The sequence below is a fragment of the Ctenocephalides felis genome, unplaced genomic scaffold (assembly GCF_003426905.1).
Source record: "Ctenocephalides felis isolate EL2017-DRISC unplaced genomic scaffold, ASM342690v1 CF-g0.4_SCAFFOLD_01886, whole genome shotgun sequence".
NCBI lineage: Eukaryota > Metazoa > Arthropoda > Insecta > Siphonaptera > Pulicidae > Ctenocephalides > Ctenocephalides felis.
The window spans coordinates 151,547,646-151,569,648 of record NW_020538040.1 but is presented as its reverse complement, the minus strand read 5'-3'; the positions used below and the strand labels follow the sequence as shown (position 1 = coordinate 151,569,648).

At 30.7% G+C, this 22,003-nt stretch overlaps 2 protein-coding genes across 4 annotated transcripts in view; one reads left to right on the top strand and one right to left on the bottom strand.

The window, feature by feature from the left end:
* Positions 1-22,003, bottom strand: part of LOC113378490 (protein Fe65 homolog) — a 144,325-nt gene that overhangs the window by 115,701 nt on the left and 6,621 nt on the right. The gene's annotated exons all lie outside the window — the stretch shown is intronic.
* Positions 4,804-22,003, top strand: part of LOC113378489 (fatty acyl-CoA synthetase and RNA processing-associated kinase 1-like) — a 35,416-nt gene continuing 18,216 nt past the window's right edge. For all 3 annotated transcript variants that reach the window (XM_026619024.1, XM_026619022.1, XM_026619025.1), the window contains exon 1: positions 4,804-5,027. The gene's annotated coding sequence lies outside the window, so the exon portion shown is untranslated. The remainder of the gene's footprint in view (positions 5,028-22,003) is intronic.

Sequence of the window (22,003 nt, the reverse complement as noted above, 5' to 3'; positions counted from 1 at the left end):
AAATATTTCTGTTTTTTATGATGTTTGAATATCTGAGAACACGCTATTTTTAATTTAATTTAAAAAGCGGAATGCTGCTTTTAAATTCTTTCGATATAAGTAAATTTACCTAATTTTAGCTATGTACGAAGACTCAGAGTCAATTCAATAATTTTGTAGACCTTTTTGGAGACGAGACGTGTCATTTCATAAAAAAATCAGCTATTTAGTTTTTGGCATTCTAACACAACCTAATACATACTCTTGATGATAAAATTATGAGTGACAAGTCAAAATACGAAATATCGCATCGCATTAGTTTTATGAGCTACTTTTTAGAATGGATAGTTTGAACAAATATTTTTATAATTTTACATTCATGTGCTGACTTTACAAACATTTACTTGAATGAAATATTTATAAATATTGCATTTTTCCATATTACGTATATTTGATGATAAATGCACTAATTTGTACCATACAAACATATAGTGCATATTAGTGTACAATAACGAAAATATTTTAATATATCGTGCTAGATAAAGCGTGTGTGCTCATTTCATATTTTCTGAATTTTATTGCTTTTCAGTTTGTTTGCCCGAAAAAATAAAAACGGCTGATATCTTTGAGTCACAAGAAGTGTCAAATCTGTCAAAAAATATATCATTATGTTAATAGTAGATTGGACGATGGGAGATCGGCATCTATTCTAGAAAACATTGTTTTCTACTTTCACAAACGCATGATAATTTTGCGCTTAACAAGCAAATGTCATAAACTTGATCATAAATATAGTAATAATACATTTTCAAATATAATTTTATTTTGTCACAGGGTCGATGCTTCCCATGTGATAATAGTCCCGAATCTGACAACGCAAGGTGTGGAAATATGGGATACTACGCCGACAAATCCACTGGACGTGGACAACTATATTTGCTGACACGAGAGGAGGAACCTTTCTGCGGTATAAAATTAATATAATCATATCATAATTTATATGATAATTTATACTGGAGTACTTATATAAAAAATTATTTATTAATAAATTGTTGAACAATTTTACAGCTCATCAATATCACGTTCGAGTCGATAGTGATGGTGGTCATTTGCCTTTAAGATCTCTGGGAAGGCTGCAAATTACGCTAGCAGGAGAAGGCGGGCTTAATGAAACATTTTTATTGACTGAGTAAATATAATATTATTATATCTCTATTGTCTACAAAGTTTATAAGTTTTAATGTCAAATATTTTACCTTAATCTAGCCGAGATAAAAAATATTACTTTCATAACATCTTTGAATTTCCTACGTGAATAAAAGAATAAAAACTTTGCCCGAGAGTCGTAAACTCGTAACTCGGTTTATCAACTAGAACCATTTATCCTGAATTTCATAAAGTTTATACCTCATAGAGTACTTGTCGCTATACAATATATATAGTAGAACTATTTTATATATTCTAAAGTATACATTAAAAATAAATATAATGGGCAGTAACAATGCATAGATATTGTATAAACAAATCAGGTATAAAATGAAACTTTTCATATAAACTTGCTGCTATTAATATCTTTTACCTTAACCCCTTAACTTACAATTTAGATACGAAAATGTCGGCCCAAAGTTGTTCAACGTGGCGCGGCGTTGTGACAATTTTCCCTCATGGTTTACGGTTTATAACAAAAATAAAAACAATTTTGAGTTTTATAGTTTCGTATGAATAAATATTTTACAATACTTACGTTCACCATACCGGGCCATGCCCGAAATGCGTAATATTTGCTTCTGGCCCGAATATCGTACGCGGGCTATGCCCGTAATATTCACTTTTTGCCTAGCAATGGCACTAGCAATTTGCCTAGCATTTGAAAACATATAATTGTGGTAAAAAAAACATTGAAAAAAGATGATACACAATATGCAAACTAAACGCTTATATATTTTTAATATTTCATTTCTAGTAACGATAATACGGAGTTGCATGCAGGAAGTTCGCTTTCGCGAATGCTTGTCCCACATCCAGCTCTAGGGCCTCCTACTTCTGTTACTTTAACATATAAAGCATACAGTGGTTGGCTTAGTAAAGGTCTTCCGCACTGGCCCGTGAGCAAAGTCGCAATTGCTGATAGCTTTGGTAAAAGGTATTTAAGCAATTCATGATTTAATATATTTACCATAAATATATATTTACTACAAATAAATATTCCACAGTTCTTCCGTTTGCAAGACCGGTTTAGTATTAGAATCAGGAATACCCATTACGTTAGCCCTACAGCCTGGAGAATGCGAATCGTCTGCCGAAGATGGCCTGGCTCATGAACTAACATTAGCTTCCTCAACGAAGATAAATGTACGTCAGGAGTCTGTGAATGCAACAAAACTCAATAAAAGAAAAGTAGATGAGAACATTGAAGAATCCTCAGACAAAATATCCCTATTGGACCAACACCAGGCTGAGAATGAGGTCATACGACTGGGAAATCATTTCAAGGTTGAATAGATAAAACTCTTGTACTGCTTTTGAAATTTAATACCAATCCATAAATATATGAATAAAAAATTTAATATAATTCAAAAAGTATAGACGGCAGCGTATAAGCAGACTATTAAAATTATGTTATAAACATTCATCGCGGTTTATATAAAGTTAATGTGATTATGCATAAAGAACTTTCTTAGAATATGATTTGCATTAGTAAATGCACGATATTAAAATTTTTTTTTTACTATTTCAGGTGACAAATAATGATACTTATTCGCTTTTGGAGAACGCAGAGCTTCTCTCACTTCCCTGGCAACCGCTCCTGAATGGTCAAGTGAATTCTTTAGACGGTTCCCTACCTGCAGTAGAACGCAGTCGGGCTATGGGAGGTTCAACAGCACATAGAAAAGAAATTGTAGAGCCACTACTCAAAGCCGTGAGAGGTGGAAAAATCGGTCGCTCGCATGAACCACGAGAACCTGAAATATTTGAACCAATTTTAGGTCCAACATCTAAACCTACAGTGGTTCCATCGCCCATCGAGCATGCACGATCCGTGACAGTTCAACTACTGCCGCAAAGGCTTGCGGAGCTCCTCGAAAGAGCTGAGAGGTATACAAGACTCACACTTCTGCCGCTAATTTCAGCTCATGCTCCAAGATTCTTTGGATTCGGTAACAATGAGAAACAAACGCACGAACCAAAATATTTTCCACCTCTAGGCAAAATAGAACTTGATTTCGATAGAACAACCCCAAAAACTATTAGATTAGCGAAATTTGTGGAGGTTGAAGAGAAGAAACCGGAGATTCAAAATTTAGTTAAAACTGAAGTAGAAGAAGTCAAGAATGTAACAACTACCACCGAAAAGCAACTGCCGATAGTGAATGAAACTCAAGCTAAAGATCGCTCTGATGATTTTGCAGAAAAAGATGATGTTGAGCAGCAAGCTGTTGCGGAATCGAACGGAATATATATAAGCTTACCGACATACAAGCCAGGCTCGGCTTTTCCTTACGAATTCGACAAGAATGATGCGCGAGCTTTGGCTGCCTCATATGGCAGAAGTAGTAAATACATTCCGGTGAATTATCCTAAGGAAACATAAAAGTTTTGTGTGTGATAAAATTTAGCTGTTCACGTTGATCAGCAAAATGTGTGATTGTTCTGTTGTTGTTTGATTTGAAAAATCTACATAATCATTGCTATTGAACTTTATGGATCAGAATGAGGAATGAATAATTGTTTGTATCTGCTTTATGTCCAGGTGATTTTGTAGAGAATGTATCCAGTCATTGTACCGTATTTATATATTTTATAATCTAATTATATTATTCAAGATGATGACAATTATTAATATATTTTATTGTTGAATACATTTTATATTGTTCATAAACATTGTTTAATTTTTTAAAATAAGTTTCGAATGGGGTCGCAAAGCATAACGCAAAATGTCTTTATAGACATTTTAGCTTGGGTAAATATACGAAAAAGTGCTAACTGAATCCACAAAACCAAAACTATTTAACAGTGTATACACTAAATACTTGTTACTATACTAACTGCTAGAAATAGTTCACTATTTTAGGTAACTACTAATTAAACTGTTACTTTAATATGTTTTTCTACAGGATTTCAATTATATAAAAATTGAAATTAAATTAAGCTTATTGAAATTTAGTAATCAGAGAACAAAAATAAAGTGCAATGTATAGCGATGTTGATAAAAGTGAAGAAATATTGCAAAATATTTGTATAGTAGGCTATTTTCAGGTTTAAGCAACTTTACTTATGCTTTATAAGTTTTACTTATGATTTTCTATAATTAAGACTAAGGTAAGATGTGTGATAGATACTGTGTTTAGGGTTTTTTGAATGCTTGCAATTAATTGAAGTTAGCATATGTTTTCCTACATTTTCTTTTATATTTCCAATTCGCATTTCTGGTAAACTGTCGATTTAAGAAATATGAATCTGATACTGTGCAAGTCATTAAATAATATTTAACGTTATAACGAACGCTAATATATAATTAATCAAACAATTAGAACACGCTCGTAATTCTCAAGTCGAGGTGCCAGAGACAAATGTAAGTCTAATTAAATAGCAGCACCTTGAAAGTGTAAAAATGATTGAATGTATGTCAAACGTCTTATTACAAGAATTCCTATCAATCTACCCACAACGAGACAACATTGATTCATTAGCATATGTCATAGAACTAAAAACTGTAATGAAACAATTGCTCGAGGCATTCAGATTACTACTCCTAAAATGTACGATACACTTAAAACTTTCAACATGGCTGGCGGTTCTATTTTTGTAGTTAGTCACAATAAAGATGGCCACTTGCATGTTGTGGGTGAAACTGTGAATGTTTAAATTAATTGGAAAAATCGGGAAAGAAATGTGAGATGTCATCAATAAGCGATATTAGTTTATTTCTGTGCAAGAATCAATCAGATTTTGTGTAAGCAGTGATCCCTCAAAGTGCTTGGTATTGAATTTACCGACATCAAAAAATTACCTTTTTGTGTTTTATATAATTTTCAAAAGTAGCAAAGGTGAGTAAAATAGTATTAGAATTTTATATGTGTGTAGAAAATTAGTTAGTGTTTGTTATTTGTAATCTGCGCGGAGTCGCAACATTGCGAGATTGTAAGATCAGTCGGACATTGAAGCGTATTTTTATAGCCTAACTGCGCCTACCAGGAGCCATTCAAGAAATCGTCCTGGTGCAATAATTTATTTTGAAAATTCAATAAAAAAAATGTTGTTTTGTCAAAACATCCATGTTTGTCTAATGAGATATGCGAATTTGTTTTCACATTTGTTATCCGGTGCAGGAAACGGCTAAAATTTCAAAAAATATAAACAAGATTTCCTGTGCATGTACATGCATTCTTGTGATAATCCATTATTGAATATTTCAATTCAAAACATTAGGTGGTTAGTAGATTATTTAGTTGATTTATGCACATTCAGTTATCGGGCGTCGAGCTGAACAGTTGAATTTTTTCATGTATATTCGGATGAAAATAGAATTAAAAGTAATGACTGAAGTTAAATATAAAAACCGGGCGAATGATACGAGAATGTGACTACGCGATCATTACAAGAGTGTCGTATTATATCCGAGTCTCGCCGAAACTAAAATAACAGGACAAGAAACATATAATTATGTTTATGTATTGGTAAACAATTGTTTGACTTTAATGTTTGTAACGTGCTTTTACTAACAACTTATCAAAGTTATAACAATATAAATATATAGAGTAATTTGTACCGCAATAAACACAAAATAAACAACGCTGCATTAAATAATTGTTTTTCAAATAATTTGATTGCATTCAAATTCTTAGAAGAAATTCAGTGCGTAAGTATTTAACTTTATGCTTATCTTGCGAATACATTTATTATAAAAATGGCGAACTTTTATCATTTGAAGAAATAACATGTGACGAAATTACCTTGTTTACATACATACCAAACTATTGCAATTTGTAGTCATATATATTTAATTGCAAAAATATAAATATGACTGCAAAAATATGAAGATTTCTTAATTAATCCAAGAATTGATTTAGTAATTTTGCACTTTATACAATAATTATAAAACAGTCTGGACAATTTTCACCAAAAACCAAAAAAAATTTTTATATGATTTTTTTTATTTACATGTGAATTACAATCTGTCTTTAAACAGACGTTGAATATAATTAAATTGATAATTTTCTGCGATTTTATTAAAAGCAAACTCAAAGGTTTACCTTTTATTTTTATACTATACATATAATTTTTGTTTTGTTATACGACAAGTGTGGTGATAAAAATAGAGACTTATCTTATAAAAGAAAGCAAAAAATACGTTTTTCCTTCAATTGAAAATTATTAAACATGATGATGAGAAAAATGATTACATAATATATTTTTCCTGTATTCGGATTCCTACTCTTATTTTAGAATATTTGTTGCGGTTATTCACTCCTCTATTTACATTAATGAATGGTTACCATAACTCAAATAAATTAGCAAAGATCAAAATAAAAATATACGAGTTTATGGAGTTATAAATTTACAACTCAAATTTTTCTTTCACTTTTAGAAATTTCATGTACTTCTTTCTACTGTTACAACTTACACTGTTGTAAATAATAAAATATACATCGGTTTCGATATAAAAAAAGATTAAAAACCATCTTCGGAAAAAATGTGTAGTGGATATAACGTATAAACATGTAGTTATATATACACAGTTATATATATACAGATAGATAAATAATGGGTAGATAATTAAAAATTAGCGTATTCATTTGAATGCCGTTGCGAAGATGGTCATATTCTCTGTCACTAATAGAGACAACTGAGATCTCAAGCAAATTGCAAATTTCTATAGTTATTTCTGTAGTCATAACTATATTTAAAAAATATTGTACCAATATATGGTAAAATTGAGTATTAAAGATAAAACATGAATAGGAATTTGGTAAGGGGACATTCATTAATCACGTGAGCATTAAAAGATTTTTGGACCCCTCTTGGTGATACTTAATGATATTCAAAATTTGCCCCCAACCACCATGAAACATCATGTATATATTTAGTACCTAGAAAAAAATCGTGATTTTTTTATATTTTGTGAAAAATTTTGATTTTTTTTAATTGAGGAAAAAAATAATTACACGTGATACCTTGTTGCTAGACCCTTTCGCCCCCACGTGATATTTCGCGATTTTTTGTCAACCCCCCGTTCCTCCTCTTCCTTTAAGGCTCACGTGATTAATGGACGCTCTCTAATACTGTTTTCTTAAATAGATGCAACTATATAAAAAGACACAATAAATATAAATAAAATTAATTAGCATCAATTTCCAAAATATAATTAGTATCCGACGTAAATCTATTTTTGTATAAGATTATAATTTAATTGTGTCTAATTAATCTCCCGATTCTGATGTGAGTACGAGTTTTGAATTCGGTTTCATTAAGACTTGTTTTTGGCACCTATGACCTTTCCGTTGCGTTTCACGTAGCTCTAATTGGTAGTTGAACATTTGTGCTCTTCTGAATTTTCCATTGAAACCTTCCGTACTTCTGCATGATTTTGCTTGATCAGACCAATGATTTGGTCTCTGCAAAAATGCAAACTTGAATTAATTTTTATAATTAAACCGCTTTTCATCGGCCTCTTATATTTTACCGCAATCAGTTTGGGCATGAAATCTACCTTTATGCCAAGTTTCATCAAAATCCGAGACGAGCTATGCGCGGGTTCTCCTTGTAAGTTAAGACAAACTTAACCTTAATTAGACCGCCGTTTAAAAAATAATTCGTAAACAATAAAAAGCTAAATGCATATAGATTTAATTTCCATGTGTTTGATTTGTCGTGGGCACACAATAAGTCGGTCGAGAGGCGCATTGATGTCATTCAGAAACCAGTTCCATGGTGCGAGGTCGATGCACAATATCAGAAATCTCCAGGAACGCCTGAAATAGCACACGACTGTTCCGTCGATCGTTCGGTACGTGCCCGTCTATGCGTATGCTTCTTAATAAAATACGCCGACGACATTTGTTCCCGTATAGCGCACAAGACGGAAGAAACATTCTTCATTTTCTTATACAGAAGTTACAAACCTTTTGTTAATCATACTACTTAATGCGAAAACGACTCATGATGGTCCGTAAAAGTATTATCTGCGGTTCCAATGAAAAATTATTGCTCTTTTTAATAGGCCGATTAATTAGCATTTCCTTCTTAATTAAGGTGACCATATTTTTTGCATGAAATCCAGGACGGGTCATAATGTATGCGAGAGTGGGGGGTGGGGAGGCGGGTGAGCTAAAAATTTATATACACATTTTTCGGTTCAGATTCTCTAGTTGAAATATATTTAAAATATTGGCATTCAAAACATTTTTGAAAATCCGGGACAATCCGGAACAAAACACTTAAAACCGGGACGCAAGGCGAAAAACACAGAAAATCGGGACTGCCCCGGCCAATCCGGGACGTATGGTCATCTTATTCTTAATACGACTTGATATCTTAACCCTTTTCGGCCACCAAAGCCTTTTTACCGTTCCGGTCGTATGTCTGCTCTCATCCACTACGGGAAGTTACTATACGAAACTAATTCCGAGTACTACGATAACCATCTCTAAATTTAATTCGACCGAAAAACGTTAGAAATGTAGAAAATGATCCGCACAAGTATTTTGATATGTTTTTAAATTATTCAAATCCGACGCTCCGTTCTCCCAAAAACTGAATTGTTATTTTTTGCACTTTTTTCCTCTTATCATCGAAACCTACTTTTGTCAAAAACTAATCAGCATCGTCTCCTCATCAATAGGAATCAATTGTTTTTTGATTCAATCAAATCGGTTGATCCGTTCTCTCTGAATCGTCGACAAAATTTTGTATCCGCACAAACATACATACATCCATTGTTTTCTAAGGTATACCAAAATATATAATCAGAAACCTTTGGGACTTAAATATATGCGTAGTTATGAACGTTTCGCTATTGATGCAATTAGATCTCCAAACACTTTTCTTGTTTGTATTTATTTATTTATTGCAACAATCGGATTGCATCTTCATAATATAAATGACATAATCGGCGATACTAACCTCGGCGGCAAAGTACGTATTAATTCGGCAATTCGCGAATGGAAAGGGATAAAACTAGACTTGCACCGAATATTTGGTTACTATTCTAGACTAGGCATAAAAATTGAATATACATGAGGTACGTTAGTAATATAACAACTGCGAATAGTAATTACATTAATACGAACATGTTGAAAACGCGCTGAAAACCTGCCGAATATTCGTTATTCGGTCTCTGGAGCATGACGAGTATTCGGCATTCGGCCTTTTGCCGAATATACAATTCGTTGCAAGTCTAGTAAAAACGTTAAAACTTTAGGAAGAAACAAAATATGTATATAGAAACTTTTAAATAAACTACAAAGTTAGACAAAATAATAAATAACGTGTATGCAAATTTTACGAAGCAGTACGAAATAAACCATTTTTGCGACAAATTATTTATTATTATTAATTATTCGGTCTCTGGAGCATGACGAATATTCGGCATTCGGCCTTTTGCCGAATATACTATTCGTTGCAAGTCTAGTAAAAACGTTAAAACTTTAGGAAGAAACAAAATATGTATATAGAAACTTTTAAATAAACTACAAAATTAGACAAAATAATAAATAACGTGTATGCAAATTTTACGAAGCAGTACGAAATAAACCATTTCTGCGACAAATTGCAGGGTAATTTTCTTTTCAGTCTCCTTATTTCTAGTCCGATTAAATTAATTTCATTGCTGAATTATCATTTTTCAGATATTACTAACAGCAATCAAAACATAATAGCCATATAAGCTTGTTGTGATGACTTATTAATGTCGTGACTTTATAGATGGCAACCCAACGGTTGGTTTATCTCTCTTTGATGAAATTATTATAAGAATAACTCCATTATTGATATATCTATATTTTGAAGTTAAAACCGATGTCACTACTACTTGACACCAGGTTATCCGTGGAGGATCTCAAATCTGGAACTTCTAGCTGAAAGCTCATTGCCCTAAAAATTAATGATGAATTAATATGGATGCTTACTTTATTTTGAAAAGTTGTGCTCTGCTTTGATTACCTCACCTATTGTAGTATTTTTACCTATTGTAGGTATTTCAGATCATTGTGGGTCATGCGTATTGTCATATACTATAGTACTTAATTGCTGATCATTCTTATGATCTTATTTTGAACTCGCTGGATAATCCGAACATTTGGCTGGCACAACCTCAAAGCTATATACCACATGCTTAGCCATACATCCATATTGAAGTAATGGTTGCTTTATATAACAAGATTTTAATTTTTAGAGAGAATTTGAACGGTCAGGAACCAATAACTGCATTATTCATATATAGAGCAAAATTTGAATAGCAATTTCAAAATATGATGAGTAAATATGTGATGCATTTACAAAGTTTTAAGCGGTGAAACAATTTATGGGGTTCTAACATACTCATTTCAAAAGCATATAACTAAAACTAAATAAATTTTTGGATATACATTTACCGAATAACCCACACCACATACCATCTTCACCCCTTTCTTTAAATTTATAGAAATTCCAATTGTAACTCCAATATAATATTGAAACACAAATTACAGATTACAGTTATTACTTAAGTTGTATTTAGCTAGATTGATTTTGATTATAACAATCACAAAATTGCATAATTTAATAGCGATTTTTATGGATTCAAATAAAGCTCCAAGACAGTTCTATGAATAGAGCTCAAAAACCACGGCTTTTATTAGAACATTCATGTACGGCATATGGTAATTCAGTTTAAATTATGTCTTAACATAAATCAATACACAAGACTATTAAAGAGATAATTCGAACATCCTTTATCTGTGAAACTCATTGCTAAGCATCTTTTCCGCTTATGAGGAAATCCTCGATTAGTGTTTGAAATGCTCTACGAATATGCTGTGCGACTGTTTTTGAGATAATCTATTTAAACTTTAAGCAAGAAAGAAAAAAATATATATACCAGAAAATAAATGTAAAAATGTAAAAAATAAATAATCATTTAATATTATTTATTATTTTGGTGCAATAAAGCTTGGAGCAGATTTTTTAGCAACCAGTGTACAGAAAGGGATCGTTATTAAAGAATTACCATTATAATATGTAATAGTGGAGAAAAAGAATTTATATTTGAAATAATTTAAAAAACTGGATTCTAAGATATTACTTGATCAGAATAATTTGCTCTATATGATACTGCGTGCTTCCGACATATATTTTTGAATAAAATTAAACCAACAGTTCGAAATGTTTGTTTTTAATGCACTGAAAATACCACCGAATGCATTTAGATATTAGATTGACGTGGTAATCCATTCCAGCAATTACTTCAAAGCACTTCAAAGTCTTATCTGGCAAATTAATTTATTTCATTTTTTAAATAACAAATTTTTCTAATCATAAATATTATCATACTGCAAATGCGAAAATTTTACTAGCTATCGAATAATATGAAATATCTTCGTAACAAATTCATAACAATTCTGTATTTCATATTCAATAATAATAATAATAATACTGATATGGTTATCGTTCTAGAATATTTCAAACAATTTGATATTGCTTGTATATATGAATAATAATCAAGTTATCGCTTTTAAATATTTCGAAGTATTTATCAGTATTTTCTTTCTGCAATTACTTTGTAAAAATATATAAATAATGAAAAGGATATAGTTAAAAAGGCACTTTAATTCAAAATATATGAAATAGTATAAGTGAATCAAAATACTTAATATACCTACTACTTTTTATTTATATATAATTTTAACACAAATCGTGTCCTTTAAAAAAAGTCCTCCATGTACTAGTAAACGATAGGTAACCCATATGGTTGTCCTATGGTCCTATTTCTGTAATCATGATGAGTCATGAATTTATTATTACAATTTCTGTAATACTGACAAACTATACGATTGATCTAAAATTCAACTTCTAAGTCCAATATCATCAATTTAAAATGAGGTGTGTTAAATAAAAATCTACTAAAGCCATCATTCATTAAATTAAAACTTCATAAAAGAGAGGGAACTTACGATAAACAATGATTATTAATAATTTTGATTAATCATAAATTATATAGAATTTTAACATAAATAAACATAACGGTCGCTCAAATACGGCGAAAAATGGCGATGACATCATTCATATTGATAAATCAATTTCACCAAAGCCGATATTATTATGCATGGCCAAGAGAGAAGCTAATATTGATGTTTGCTAATGTGATTAATGAAATAAACATATATTATATTCAAGTAATAATGTTTTACCGTAATAAAAATTATTTGTAATAAAAACTAATTTTGAATTGCCAATTTGCTTCGACTTGACAACCTGAGTAATCGTGAAAAGGTATGTTAACCAATACTCTACATTACTATTTAACATACTTTTAGTATGACTTTACATCACTACAATGTTAAAAAAATCAACGTCGTCTTTATCAATTTGCATTATTTTCTTGAATCAAAAGATTTATTCTGGCTTCATGGTTTATGCGTTTAATGGATTTGGTAAATGAAGCATTCAAATATCTAACATTGACGTTTGCGAATGAATTGTAATGAACTTTAATGATTTGCAAAATCAAATTCGTTTTTTGTCATGTTGTCATTGAGTATTAAAATATTAGTTGCATGAAGGTAACAGCTGAACTTTATGTTTTGTTTTAGAAATGATCGTTCTACAGACAAAAGTGATCCAAGAATATACTGATGATGATATGTCATATTAATTATTCATGTCATGTGTACAATCAGAATTTATGTATTATCGTCTCTTTGTACTCCGAGTATTGACTTCCGCGTTCAACGTATCTTTTCTCCTTCTTCAAAAGTAAAAAAAACTTTTGAAAACATCATATTTAACTAGTTTTAAACCTATGCTTCCTAACTGGAGATTAATACGTTTTCTTGTCTAATATATTATCAAATAACTAAACAACATCGGGATCAATAGTTGTATTAACATATCATAATTAAGTCATATTAGTACTCTACTCTATATCCTGGGTCTCTATATATAGAATATATCACTGCACTCTCGCAATATAAATACAGCATTAAAAACATTACATTTAATAAATTTGGTGTCGCAATGCAAAAATTTAAACCAAACTGCAAATTTTAATAATAAATATATTCTCAAGTGAAAATGAATATCGCTACTGCTCGTTATCAGATTTGGCCTCTATCTATTTTGAAAAAAATAGTAATTTTGAGAATATATGTAAGATTCTGAAAGGTTACCCAGTAGTAATCCTTTCCAATTGTGATAAATTGAATTGAATGGTGCAGCATTATGAAATATAAATAAAATAATAAATTATAAATCAATTAATGTGATGAATAGCAATGAATAAGAATGAATTGATACAAAAAAGTAAATAAATAATAATAATAATATTTGTAATTGGAATAAATAATTGTGTGGAGGAATATTGTCAGTGTCCTAATTCATCGAGGGATGCTTTCTTTGAAGTTTTGATTCATATTGCTTTCATATTGCTATCGATATCAGTTATGACCATATATTCTCTATTAAATTAGGCAACAAAAAATGAGTGAGTAGTATATGAATTATAGATATATTATTGAAGCAACTTTTAATTCATATTGCAAATAATTTCTTTTACGATTAAATTTATATTTAGTCCGTGCACTGTCCTATTAGTATATGATGAAAACATCTCGGTTCCGCTTTATTGTAAACACGTGTCTTAAGATAGCGCACGCATTTCGTTCTCAATGAGTTCGCAATACTAATAAAATCGAAATCATTTTCCGGCAAATATTACAAAATAAATTATATATTATTTGAACATATATATACCTATATGTGTTTATGAAATTTTCATATCATGATGTTCGTCGCAATACTCCTCGGAATCGGTTTGAGCGATTTTTATGAAATTTTATAATCGCAATCAGTATGATTTAAAATGGGCCAACATCTACATTTCATACTCCTAAGGTGTGAGGGTTGGCCACCCTTAAAATTTTTTTTTAGTTTTTCGACAATTTTTTTAATTTTATTTTTATAATTTGCAAATAAAACACATACAACCCACTATTTTCACCCTCTTGCCACAAACCCCTAATTCGTAAAAGTCATTTTAATAATCAAATAATTCTTCGTCTCGCGTTCAGTAGCCAATTTTTCGCCGATTTTCGAGTAAGATTTTCTTGAGCTTATAGAAAAGCTTTAACTTTACTTTAAAAAACTATTTTTTTCATCAAGGATCATTCACCTCTAACACTTTTCTTTTAATTTTGGGATAAATTGCTGTTGCAGTGCAGTCAGGTGTTTTAGATAGAGAACCTAACCTAGAAAACGCACAAAGGTCAAAACAATAATCTTATCACAAGTGCATCTTTGTGATGTAGCATAATAACATACGAGTGAAGTTCAGTTTTAAGTGTAGAACGACTGACAGCAAATACATAGCATTTTAACGGTTTTTATACCATTTTATATGCAAAACGCTACGTAACATACCCTTACCATCACATTGATGTATTTTAAAGCAAAATCGTCCCCATAATCTAATCAGAAAAATAAAGGTTAACCACCGAGTTTTGTGAAAACACTTGGTTAAGTATATATGTTTCTGTATCCTGTATTTTTATATCTATGAATATAAAAAATATCAACAAACAATACTCCACAGTCAATTCAAAAGTTTAAATACTTTAGGCCTATACGTATGAAGTTATAAAATTCATGTATAGTTTTTCTTTCGGTTTATGATAAAAATGAATTATGACAGAGTAATAATACACTAAATCTTTAAACACTAATTAACCAGTTAACTGTGGCGCACAGTTTTGTGTCGTCAGAATCTAGATAAAATTTTTCTTTGAGGTAGAATGGCACGTAAAACTAATCAATTTATACCAGCATAGCATCAAAATATTCTAAATATCTCGAAACTTAAGAATATGTTTTTTCTTCATTTGCAATGTAAATAGCCAATGGTCAAAGACAAGTACAGAAGTCATAAAATTCTGCCACATCTCCATGACGACTGTATTCATCAATAACCAGTTAAAAAGCATATAGATTTTAATTGTATTTTTTAAAGACACATATTTATTTATAAATCCTTTAGCTATTAGCATCTTTTTATATACCGATTTCAAGTTAGTTATGACATCGCTGCTTTCGGACTATTTTCATCTTACGCAACTCTCGGCAATGATAATCGTTACAACACAAAGAGTTTAAGTTGGTACATTTTAATATAAGCCTCGTCATGTTTGTGATATAGAATCAAAATCTATAGTAGTTATTTTACAATTCAGTAAGCTTAATTATTATTATTAGTAGTCGTTAATGTGACATTCACATATCATTAAATCATTGCTTGTAGCATTTTACAGAAAAACGTCATATCATAAGACATTCAAGGACTGATGTAAAGGAAAAACACGAACAATGCTGGTAGTTTGTTATATTCACTAATCTTAATATAGAAGTCCATTATATAATTGGCTGAAATCCAAAAAGCGATCGACTCAAATCAGCATCGATGAATCTTAACGATATAATGAGTTAAGTTCAAAAACTTACTGATTTGTCTTTTACTAAAGGCTCATAAACACGCATATCGCATAGCAGACGATCTTCTTTGATTTTGAACAGATTCGCATTCATGTCGCGGATATGTAAAGTGGATGTTTTGGGTGGCCGGAAAATATCAATCGTTCATTATGGGCAATTCAAAATTAAATTAATTATTTGTACTGCAATATAATAAAAGTGATTATTGAACACGTTCGAAATGCTTTAAAGATCAATTTCAATATTTTTTCTGCAGTTTACTGTTTCTTTTATTATCATGTTTTCCATAACAATCTGATCTTAACACTTCTATGAGCTGTTGCATTGAAATTTTTCATTTACGCTACTTTTTAAAAGGCAACCTAACAATCAGTACTAGTAAAATTATAATAACAATAAAAATCTATCAAATATAGAGAAGCCTACCGTTGAGTTGCCTTGTTAGTTCTCAAACAGTAAGTTCTGATTTGTGTTAAAAAAAGCTTAGAATAAAAAATCGGTATACAGCAGAAAAAAAATTATCAAGAATTATATTAATTTATTTTTTAACATTAATGATATTAATTGAGGTTTAATGCTTAACTTAGTCATTTTTTATAGATATAGATACATTTTTTTAATATAATATACTAATATTTACCATTTACCTAAAAATAATGATTATTGTTTTTTAAATTACTCTTCACGCCAAAATGCATATGCATTTATATAATATGAGCGATGTTAAATGTAGAACTGCTTTAAATAAAATGATGAGTCTCAATACCCATACTATATACTGGAATTGAGTCTTTTAAACGGCGTAACATAACCATAACCATAACATAACACTGGTACTTTATTTGGATTAAATTAATTTAATTTTTTATTATTTAAAATATCCAAATTTGCATCTTAATTTCTCCTTATCGATATCGTGAGGGCCGAATTTTATGTATATCTTTACTTTCGCATTTTTTGTTATAAAGTGAAATTTTTACGAATTTTAAAAATATTGTGAAAAGATTAGTAAAAGATGCAAAGAAATTATATATTGAAAAAAAAACTATATTGAAAATTTAATATCCGAATCTTGTGTTGGCGCCCCCTAAGGCATGCGCTCGTATTTTTCGCTTGCATCGCATTAAACGAAGAACCTGCACTGATTAATACTTAATTTCATATTTTAAGTGAAATGTCCTTAACTGGACAGTTGTAAATAAAATAGGGACTAAAAAAAAGTTTAATGCAGCAATGCACAGCAACAATTTACTAGATTTTACTTACACATTTAAAGATAAATTTGGTCTAGCCCAAATCATTATATGAACTGTTTCATTACTTTTGATTTAATGAAGTAGTAGAAGAGGCTGGGTACAGTTGTACTACTTTTTTTTTGATAAGCTATAAATTTGTTAATTTACCAGTTCACTGGAAGAAAAGTAAATTAAATTGCAATTTGAACATCTATCTACGTGAAACTACTGAAAGACTGTTTTTTAATACGGTGAATTAGTCATAAAATCTAATCATAGAAAAAAAGGGCAAGTGTCACAACCGGACAAACCTCCAGGACGGTTGAGACAAGTATAAAAGTGGTTGAAAAACGATAGGTATAAACATCAAAATGGTTTATAACGATTTTTATTTTCATAAATATGTAACACAACACAACATAATAATTTAAACAAAGCTTTAACTTAATAAACTTTAAATAACAATTCAAACAAAGACAAAATTTTTGGTCGAAATTAACAAGAAACGTTTGTGATTTTTTTCTTGTATTGAATTTTCCCTTCTCTTTCTCTTTCGTGTTTTGTCTTATTTAAGTTAGATTTTTCTTTATCTGTTTGATCTCCACCCAAAAAGGACCACCACGGCCACATGTCACAACCGTACCAGAACACACAGTTTTGAAAACAAATCATCGGTATGACTGATTATGAGCTAATTTATCTACAAAAAAAAAAACTAATTGCTAGTAATTAACTACCAGTGTTCAAATTACAGCAAAATAACACATACGTGATACACATATCAGTGTGTCACGTAACAGGTTAACAAAAAGAATTCTAACAAAGAAACTTTTTTGACTTTTTAAAAGCAATGCGGTCTATAAATCATGTTAATGTAAGGCGCAGACTCAATGCAATATGGAAACTTGTTCAAACAAACATACTACATCTTTCTACCTTTGGACTCTATCTTATAATCAGTATAGTTAAGCTGTTTAGGCGACTGTCACTACCGCACCCTGGCACAACCGTACTCAAACTTCCCTAAATAAATTGAGAAATTTAATCAAATGATAATATTAATTAATGGAATACGATATGTGTTTAACAGTAAAACATGTGTTTAACATTCAACTCTCAATACACTCAGAAAACTATATTTCGAACTTGTATACGGACTAATCCTTTTGTTTTATATTTTATAATAGTTTACACGTGTAATCTTTTGTATAAGTGGCATGAACATTCCCAATTAAATAAACAGCCGAAATCAAAGCTTTCAACGTTGAGAACTTGGCAGCTGAAACGATGATTAATATTAAATTCAAATCAAAGAATGATTCGATATTATTTCTTTTCTTCAATTTTCTCAAAACCTTCAATTCATAGTATTGAAAAAAGAACGTGGGATTTGGATATGTGGGATGTGGTCGACCGGTGCGTTTAATATATGCATATAAAAATATTTTTTACTCGAACAGTGTAATTAAATGGACATTTTACTTTTATTAAATAAATATAGATATACAATTATGATATCTGGATACGTTGCAGAATCGCTTATTATATGTAATTTTGTTTGCTACTTGTTAATAAATATAAAATTTATTAAAACTCTCCTTCGATAATTCAGGTTGGTGGGTTATAATTTAACCCTTGTAGCTGTGAACTGTATTAAACACTGATTTGTTTGTATATTATGTATTTGTTGAAATTCTAATTACAATCACTGATTTGTTACTAAGTTATAATGAAAGAAGATATATTTATTTATTATTTACTATATATGTTGTTTCGCGGACTTTACTTTTAGAAGTGAACAACTAGTTAAATTACAACACTCCGCTACCCCCTCTACCAGGGGTAGCAACCATTCTGTGTAAAGCTTAATGCCCTGAAGTTTGTCACCTTCATGACCAATATAATAAAACGAAAAGACGTCCAAACAATATCAAAATAGAGATGACACTAATCCAGGAATTCAAATGTTTCAGAATATTGACGTATTTATTAGAACTTTTGCTGATTGTTGACTAAATCAAAACTTTTATTAAAAACATTTAATTGCAAAATATAAACGCTATAAAAAGAGGCGTTATAGAGAATAACCTCATTAAAATAATAATGATAAAATACAGATATATCTTCACGCAGAGATTGACAATTATGTCAATTAACAAATTGATGACTGAAGACACAGATAATGGGTACCGATTAATGTTTTTAAACACGTCGATGAAACTAAAAACATTTTAACAAATAAGTAAGAAATTGACGCTGACATAGAAGCAACAATAATTTCTAACTCTTAAAAGCAGATTTGATCTAAGATTTTAATGTCATACTAGGATTTCATCTAAAATATAATTACAAGTAAAAATTGCGCTTCACAGGCATTGCGGCAACAAATTAAATGTGTATATCATTAAATTATAATAATAAAAATATGACAAATATAGATAGACCAACCGTTAAATTCTGATGACTTCTCAATAAAAGCAAAAACAAAAAAATATTCCAAGCTCCAAGTAGAAAGCAACGGGCAACGACTTTGTTGTATTTCTGGTGATTCTTACTTACTCAGTAAGATTTGGTGATTTAGAGAAATTCTAATCATAAAAATATATCAAATATAGGTGATCAACCGTTGAGTTGCTTACATAAAAATCTAGATTCTGGTGAATGTTCGAAAAAAAAAAAAACAAAAGAGAAAAATTTCAAAGAAGGCAATTCTCTGATAAAATAGAAATGTTATGACAACGCTATGTGACCGTCGTATCTTTGTATGAATTGATAGTAGAAACTGTCAAAAAGCTAGGTATTCGCTGTGTGATCGGGCATTTCATACATAAAACATGTAGGTTAGGTTTTATATGCACAAATATCAAATAACAATTTTATCATTTAGTGCATCTTTCTGATGTCTCATTGATAACACATATGTAAAGTTAGGTTTTATGTGTAAAAATCCTGACCGCACAGCACATACATAGCTTTTTGGCAATTTTTACTACCAATTTATATGAAGATAGGACCGTAAAATGGCATTGCATAACATCTCTATTTTATCGGAAAATTGCCAACTAACTTTTTAAATGAAAAGCAACAGGAAACAATATTATTGTTTATGGTGCTTCTCACCTACTCAGTGAAATTTAGTGACTTCCAAAAATTTTAAGAATAAAAATATATGGAATATATTCAGGACTACCGTTGGGTTACCTTCTAAAACGTCACATAGTTAACCCCTTAACTTACAAAGATGAGCATAGTCCGCGTACGATGGCTAGGCCGAACGTAAATGTAAGTACGATAATCGGGCCAGAACCAGAAGCAAATATTTCGCATTACGGGCATAGAAAATATTTAATTATATGAAACCATAAAACATAAAATTATTTTTATTTTCGTGATAATACACTGTACACTGGGTAGGAAAATAGTCAAGGACGCAGCGCCAGCTTGTACAACTTTGGCCCCAAGTTCGAATTTAAATCATAAGTTAAGGGGTTTAGAAGAATCATCAAAATAACTCACTCTAATTGGACTCTATATTTTGATGCCGGTTTAATAAACACAATGAAACTAAGATTTCCATCAAGTTCCTGAATGGAAAGCAACGAACAGCAATATTGTTGTTTCTGGTAATTCTTACATACTCAGTGATATGAAATAATAATTGGCACTATTCCTAAACCTTACGTGACATTCAGGCTACCGTTTTTAACAATACATGCTAAAAAATATAGATTTGTGTGTGCTACTGTGCATTTGTCCGCTGAAAACCGCTGTCGCGCAGACTATTCGACCGATGACCCGCACCGATGACGATTATAAGCTACGTATTCAATGACGTGATGTATCACTCATAGCCCAGTTTGCGGAGGCGTATTAACCGCGGCTCGATACTTTCGCCTTCGCGTTTTCATACCGATAACGCATAAATGTTACGATATTAAAGAAAATTTTGAGAATTGGCATTGGATTCTGATTGCCAAAGATTTATTTGTACAAGTATTTCCTAGACAATCTCTGAACAAAGGAAAGATATAAATCGGCATCTTTGAGCGATTTGAATTAATTTCAACTGATGTTTTCCTCTGAATCTATTTGCATAGTGCAGACTAGTTTGTTTCGCTGAATAGATTGTTCAAGAATTTTGAGTCATTCGAAAATAACGAATGCAAAGATAAATGTTACTATAATGTAAGGTGACCATACGTCTCGGATTGGCCGGGACAGTCCCGATTTTCCGCTTTGGGTCCCGGCTTTTTCTAAAAGCAACATTTGTCCCGGTTTTAGGTGTTTTGTCCCGGATTTTTAAAAATGTTTTGATTGCCAATATTTTTTTAAATATATTTCAACTAGAAAATTTGAACCGAAAAAATGTGCACATTATAATCCGTCCCGGATTTCATTCAAAAAAATATGGTCACCTTACTATAATGGTTACTATAATAGGATTGAACCGCAAGAGATTCATTCGAGTTGTAACATTTGTCAATTATTCACATTTAAAATATATATTAGCTTAAAATTGTGCTTAAACAGTTATAATTATATACTTAATCCTCCTCGTATATCTAAGGGTCTACTGGACTCCAACGCCACATATAGATAGAGTCAAATGTTTCACAAGGTTTTCGAGCCTTTCTTAGGCCTTTAGTTTTAAGGGTTAAGTCGTTAAGTATATTAGGTTGGGTTAAAATTTTTGGCCATGAAACCATAGCTCGGATGTGAATTTTAAGTCAACGGAAATTTAATATATTTAATTATCAACTTATAAGAAAATCAGGTTTACTCATGTGGCAAATTGCTAAAACTTAGCATGGTAATATAATTGATGGTTAAAAAAATTCCTTATAATATTGAAGAGTGCTCATAGGCCTGTGGTTTAATTATAAAAATTCATTAAAGTTTATATCTAATCCTTCTCATATTAAACCTGGGTTCTACTGGACCACCAACCTCACATATAGAGTCAAATTTTTCACAAGGTTTCCGAGTCTTTTTCAGGCCTTTAAATTTTAGAAGGTTAAGGATATTAGGTTGGGTTAAATTTTTTAGCCATGAAAAAGTTCGTTTTGACTATCAATTCTAGAACCATGCAGCTTTATCAAATTCACAAGCGA